This window comes from Notamacropus eugenii, chromosome 3 (genome assembly GCF_028372415.1).
Source record: "Notamacropus eugenii isolate mMacEug1 chromosome 3, mMacEug1.pri_v2, whole genome shotgun sequence".
In the NCBI taxonomy this organism is placed as follows: Eukaryota; Metazoa; Chordata; class Mammalia; order Diprotodontia; family Macropodidae; genus Notamacropus; species Notamacropus eugenii.
The window spans coordinates 121,510,514-121,517,810 of NC_092874.1; the positions used below are offsets into that span (position 1 = coordinate 121,510,514).

General features: G+C 42.8%; 1 long non-coding RNA gene across 1 annotated transcript; it reads right to left on the reverse strand.

The window, feature by feature from the left end:
* Nucleotides 1-7,018, reverse strand: LOC140531253 (uncharacterized). Its single transcript, XR_011976307.1, has 3 exons — nucleotides 6,489-7,018; nucleotides 3,668-3,787; nucleotides 1-649 (listed from the first exon to the last, which is right to left on the reverse strand). It is a non-coding gene; the product is annotated as an uncharacterized lncRNA (long non-coding RNA).
* Between the last annotated feature and the right edge of the window lie 279 nt (nucleotides 7,019-7,297).

Here is a 7,297-nt window from a genome sequence, read left to right on the forward strand (position 1 = left end):
ATAACAGCATCTATATACATTTGGAAAATAGTTACAGAAAATGTGCTTGAGACATATTATTTGGTTAGTCTATGTAAGGAACGCTTGGTTATTTATTATACTGTCATTTAATGAGATAGATTTCCCCTTTTAGTAATTCGAGAGCTGCCCAAGGATTGGCAGTACAGTGTTCCATTAATACACATAAAAGAAGGGGGTTGAATTAAATGACCTTTCAAATCTCTTCTAGTTGTAAAGTGATGTCCTGATTCCCTCCTCTGAGGCACCTTCAGAGTATGTCACACAACTCATACACACCTGGACAAAAAGGCCCAAAGGAAAAATAAATAATGCTTTTACCCTGGAAATCAGGTTCACTGACCTCTACCTCTACTTCTTTTGCAATGACAAAGGCTGAGAGATTACTGAGGGAAAAAGGAATCAGATTCTTTCTGGAAGACTGGATGCTCATTCTCCCTCAGAATCTTTCTTCCGTAAGGCAGCTTCTTTGTTTCTTGGAAGAAGAGGCAAACAGGTTGCCCTGAACCCTTAGATCTTCTTGTCTTTGAAACTGAGCCACTGAGTGGGCACCAGACTCTAGGCATTTGAAGTGTTTGGCTCTTAGCTATTTAAGGAGGACTTCTTTTCCAGCTTGGAGGTGGAGTTGAGGCTGGGAATGGGGAAAAAAAGAGTCAGAAGTGAATGTTCTTATAAGGATAAACAAAGAAACTAGAACTTCACAACTTCCAAAAGAACTTCCAAAGACAACTTCCAGGTTGTCCTTTGTTCCAGAACTAAATGAGGTCAACCTTTTATGCTATCACCTGATTGTCATCAACAAATACTCAATGAGCATTGTTGTAAAATGATAGAGAACTTGTATGATTTGGGAGAGACTTGTCCTGACCAAGTTCAAGATTTAGACCAAATAAACAAAGAGACAAGATAGAAACAAAAACCCTTAGAGCTGGAAGAGACCTTAGGTCATTTACTTCAACCTTGTCATTTTATAGATGACCAATGCAGATTTAAAATGGTAGATAAATCATTGAATAAAATAACTCCTAGTTTACAATTAAGAATGTAAAAAATAAATATACGTATCAAGCACAATTATTCCCTTCTGGCTTTCTGTATGTACCACAAAACTCTAGTCAGTCTATAAACTTGAGGTGAGGAAAGCAAAATTCCCTTCCCTATGTCCTGTTCAAACTGCACTTTTTCACGCAGAGTGAAGCAGACCATTTTCTCTTGTGTTATGTTTCGGTTTCTTTTCTTCTCATGGTTTCTCCCATTCATTTTAATTCTTGTATGCAACATGACTAAGGTGAAAATGTATTTAATAAGAATGTATGTGTAGAACCTGTATAAGATTGCATGCCGTCTCAGGGAAGGAGCAGGGAGCCTGGAGTCAGAAAGGCTCATCTTCCTCCATTCAAATCTGAGCTCAGACGCTTGCTGGCTGTGTGACCCTGGGCAAGTCACTTAACCTTGTTGGCCTCAATTTCCTCATCTATTAAATGATCTGGAGAAGGAAATGGCAAACCACTTCAGTATCCCTGCCACGAAAACCCCAAATGGAGTCATGAAGAGCCAGAAGGACTGAAAAACCTAAAGCATAACAACAAGAATCCTATTGGAGGCCTCCAGAGACTGTGGCTTCTAATATTTCAATTCTGGGGGAAGGTAGCCTCCTAGAATTGTGCGGCTATAGAATGTTAGAGCTAAAAAAACCTTGAGAGGGTTAACAGCCTCCTCTTTTTGCAAATACAGAAACTAAAGCCTGGAGATGTTAAACAATTTGCCCAAGGTCACTGAGTGAGGGAGTAGGAGAACAGGAACTAGAATAGGGGTCTCCTGAATGCTCTTACCTCTACCCTGCTCTGGAACTCTGGGTATTGGGCATAGGATAGATTAGGCATACCCTGTCTGGTATTAAGGTTAGGATTCAGCTCTCAGTAATTATCCCCCAAATGTTCAATGAATGGCTGCCCAAGGACTTTGACAATGATGAAGAAAATATTGGTCTGAGAGATGTTGCAAAGGAATGTATTGACCATGGGGAATAGACAAAGAGGTTCCCATCATTCAGTATCACAGACCTGGAGAAAAAGAAGAATGATGATTCTGCCATCAGTGAGGAAGAGGAGGATTTGGGTGGCATCGCATTTCAAATTTGCATTTTCTATTCCATAATTTCTAGCTTGTATTTGTTGTTCAGTTGTTTCAATCATGTCCTACTCTTCATGACCCCTTTTGGGGTTTGCTTGGCAAACACATGGGAATGGTTTATGATTTCCTTTTCCAGCTCATTTTATAGACAAGGAAACTGAGCGCAACAGGGTGAAGTAACTTACCCAGGGCCATACAGCTAGTAAATGTTTGAGGCTGGATTTTAACTCAGGTCTTGCTGACTCCAGGTCCAATACACTTTCCACTATGCCACCTGGCTGTCCAATTTGTACTTAGGTAATATCTTGCTGCCATGGGAAACTGAGGCATAGGCTGTGATTTGAAGAGCAACTTACTTCTCTGGACTTCTGTTGTCTCATGTGTAAAATGGGAACGATAATTTTTGTACTATCTTCCTCACAGAGTTGTTGTGAGAAAAGCCCTTATAAACCTCGAAGAGCATATCAATGTGAGTTATCACTACTTCTACTGTATCTTGTTTGCTGTCTGAAATTCCTGTCATTAGAGATTGTGGCCACTGGCTTGTGGCCTTGTCTCCAGAAAGCTCCTATTAAATTACACACAAGGAGGCAACTAGCTATGTGCCTCTCAGAGAGTCCCTCAATAATAACAGGCAGTTAGGTGGCTCAGTGTACAGAGCACTGGGCCTGGAGTCAGGAAGGCCTGACTTCAATTCCAGCCTCAGACACTTACTAGCTGTGTGACTGTGGGCAAGTCACTTAATCTGTTTGCCTTAATCCACCGGAGAAGGAAGTGGCAAACCACTTCAGTATCTTTGCCAAGAAAACCCCATGAGCAATATGAGTATGATCCACGGGGTCACAAAGAGTTGGACCGGACTGAACCACAACAAAATTACACTCAAGTGAATCAGAAAGTAAAGAAGGGCTAGTCTGTTTTCCCCATTAGTGTACTATTAATTTGTCACATTAAGAATTGTCATTTTCAAAATTAGAGGGCCAGAGAAAGGACACAATTTTTAAAGGGATTGTTGGGTGTAGGAATGTGTGGAATATGTAGGGTGCTTTCTGAGGATGGAGGATTGAGGGAATCCAGGTAGACATGGGACAGGAGGAGAGTATCATATATCCCATACACATACACACAAACATCCTTGGTATGTCCAGGAAAGTACTTCAGAGGGGGAAATCAGAATCAAAACTTTGTAACTAGTATAGACTTGAAATGTTCAGACCCCCTGGAATTGAGGCCCTGAGATATAAAGTGAGGGAGTGGCCCAAAGTCACATAGGCAGCAAAGTGGAGGAACCAGGATTCCCATCCATCCTTCACATAGCCAGCCAACAAATGGTTTTCCTAATATGTAACTCTGAGGACCCCTCTTCTCAACTCTATTGGCTTCCCATCACCTCCAGGATAGAATATAAACTTCTGTCTTTGGCAAATAAAGCTTTTAACACCTGGTTCCAACCTACCTTCTCAGCTCCATTACACATTACTGCCTTCCACACACTCTATAGTCCATCCAAACTGACCTTGTTATTTCTCAAAGGGCATCACATTTCTTCTCCCACTGCCATGTCTTTTCCTCTTGTCTTGCCCCCATGTTGGGAATGTCCTTCCTCCTCACCTCCATCTCTTGGAATCTTTGGTTCCTTCAATTCAAAGCAAGCAAACTTGAAGTTATTCAAGGGTCACCTTCTGCCAGGTCTCTCTTGGTCCCTCCACTAGTTGGTAGTGCCTCTCCCATCATGTGGTATTTGTTTTGTGTGTTTGTGTATAGAATGTGGACTCCTTGAGGGTAACCAGTAACTCTTTTGACCTTTCTTTGTATCCCAGCACCTAAGGCAGTGGCTGGCACATAGGATTGCATATATGTTTACACATATGCACACACACACATATAAATATGTGTATACATGTAAACATATTGTATGGTGGATAGAGCTCCAGATTTGGAGTAGGAATGAACTGCTTTTGGATCCTATCTCAGACACTTACTAGCTATATGGTCTGAGGCAAATTATTTACCCAGTCTCAGTTTCAGTTTCCTTACCGGTAAAATGGGGCTAATCATAGCACCCACCCCACAAGGTATTTCAAAGATCAAATCTGATAATATATGGAAAGTACTTTGCAAACCGTAAGGTGCTATAAAAATGCTAGCTAGTATTATTATATACATGTACATTGTCTCACTCCTATACATGTAATTAATCTCCAGGAAGGCAGAGACTGTTGAAGTTTTTGCCATTATTTTCTCTACACACTTAATAAATGCTTGCTGGCTGTGACTGATTGATTGATTGGTTGAACCCAGCTCTTCTGATTTCAAAACTGGCAATCTTCCCAGCATTCCTGGAAGCCTGCTAAGGGGTTGGGGTCTTACTGGGGACCAACTTCATCTACTTCCCAAAATGAGCTTTGGCTTGGGCTGGGGGAGGGGTGATCTGGCACAATCCTGCAAAACAGTCAGAACTCTCTCGGGCTCTCAGACACCCCCTCTCTCCCCTTTCCCCCTCCCCCATAGCTAGGCAGAGATTCCAGTGTGGGGCCCATAAGAAGCCGGTTGATTTGAAATCAATTCAGACTTGCATATCTGGTGCTTTTTTCTCTCCCCCAGCTCCCAGGGTAGTCAGTATTTAGCCGATTTCATTGTCTGAGGGGAAGATTCTCCAAATACACCCAGTCTAAACCCTCCTTCCCCTTCTCTTTTCCCTCCACTCATTCCCAAAGTGTCACTAGACTCTGGCACCCTTCCCATCCAGTTGGAACAAGGACTGCCTTTAGTTTTCGTACATTTGGTTTTCACTCTCTGTGTTCCAGGGGCTGGACAGAGTTAAGCCCAGGACTGGCACATGTGTTCGTTCTGACTGACATGAGCTGGTGCTGACTCAGTCTGTAGTCCCGGAAACCTAGGAGGAACGTGCAGATCGTGCAGCCTGAGGGTTCCTGGGGTTGTGTCCAAATTTTCACCTTTGTCCTCCTTTCTTCAGTATTACTTATGAATCTGGTGAGGGGGAACTTGTGGAATGCTGAGTTTCAAGGCTGGTTTTCCAGCATCTTACATCCCATTACACTCTGTATTTGATTAATACCATTCTCCTTTAACAAAACACTCCATCTCCAGACCTGAGACATTAGCACTGGCTGTCCCTCCATACCTGGACTTCTTTCCTCATCATCTCTGCCTCCTGTCTTCTCTGACTTGCTTCAAGTCTGAGCTAAAATCTCCCCTTCTAAGGGGGAGCTTTTCCCAAATCCCCTAATTCGAGTGTCTTCCTTTGTTGATTATTCCCAGTTTATCCTATGGATAACTTGTTTGCCTATGGTCATTTGCATCTTGTCTCCTTATTAGACCATGAGCTCCCTGAGAGAGGGTACTTACTGCCTCTTTTTGCATCCCCAGCACTTAGAACAGTGCCTAACAGGTAGCAAGTGCTGAATACTGTTTATTGACATTGTTGAGTCGTTTTCTTCAGCTGTGTCCAACTCTTTGTGACCATGTTTGGGGTTTAGTAATGGCAATGTTTATTGATTGACTGGGTGACAAATCCCAGGTCTCTCTGGAAAGAAGCTACTCTCTTCCCTGGCCATACATTAGCAAATCAATGAGTATACTTCTGCCTTTCTTTTTGTAGTAAGAATGCCTGGACCACAAAGTCCAGTCTGTGGAACAAGGGAGAGCAGTTGACACCCCCTCTCCCCCCAGCCTTTCAGAGGGTAGTCTGCTTTCAACCAAACCTTTTCTGTTCTGGTTGAAATTGTTCTAGGTTGGGGCTACCTGGGGAGAAGGACTAGGAAGGTTCCAGTGGCTGTGGACAGAACTAGATCTCTGGGCTCTTTAGTACTCCAGACCCCTGGAAATGTGAGGCTCAGAATCAATTTGACCTCCTTGGGACCAGAGATGATATACCTATGTGCGTTATGTATCTGTGTCTGACTGTGTTTCTGTCAAACTGTACTTTAGTCTAAGTATGTTGAAGTATTTGTATGTCTGGATAAGCCCACCTAATGTATATGTCTTTTAGAGTCTCAACCTTAGAACAGGAGGAAGTAGGTGAAAGGTCCAGGTTACTAAATTCAATCTACACCCTGCCCAGCCCCACCCCACCAGAGAATTGAATTAACCCTAGGGGAAGGGAGGGGGAATGTCAGACATTTCCAGCCTCTCAGTTTCCCATTCTGCCTCTAGGGGCTGAGATCTTGCATCTTAGGACGAATTTGCTAGGACTATGGGTCAGGGGAGAGTTGACCTCATGGTTGACTAATGGCAAGAAGACTGCCATGTTGAAATGTGAAGCATGGCTGAGGTCAAATGTGATGAACCATGTGAATTTGTACTTCTGTACTCACCAAGCAGAAAAACCCAGACCCTTGGGAAGAAATTCTAAAGCTGAGTGGGTTGTTCCTCAGAGTATGGTTTCTGGAGGTCTGGTAGCCTTTCAAAGCCTATTTATAGTCTGGCATTGATCTGTTAGCCAAGTGACAGAAGTTCAAATCCAGCTTTCATAGTTCCAGAATCCTCATGCTTGATATTACATGGTTTCTTTTCTTTTCTTCCATTTCTTTCCCTCTCTCTTCTCTTTACCTTTGCCTTTATGCAAAGTGATTTGGGGTTTTCTTTGTCTCATGCTTCTAGGAATGCCTATAACACATGAGGAGATGTGGGGTGTCAACTGCACTGTGGATGGTCTATCAGTAAGCACCCCAACATACGCAGGGGGGGCCTACTACAACAGCTTCTTTGATCTGCTTCTCTAAAAGGAAACCAACTTTCAAGGGGTTAACAATCACTTTAATCAAGCACATGTATTATTCCATTAGTTCAAGGAGTCAGTACCCTGAATTTCAAAGAAAATATAGAGAAATCAAAAGATCAACAGACATGGCTTCCTCTGCCTGAATTCAGTTGACAGTTGGACCTCAACTGTCTGACCATAGTTACCTGAGAGGGAAGCACTCTTCCCAGAGTCCTCATCTGTCCAAACAAACACTTCCAATCAGTAAGCCCCAAAGTAAAACCTCAACTCAGAGTATTTATACCTTTTTTAGAGTCAGAGGGCATTACAACCCTTTGACCCAATGGAAAAAAACAAAAGGTCTGGGATTCTTCTACAAAACAACTCCTCTAATCAAGCTTCCCACAATGGGCAGGCCCATCA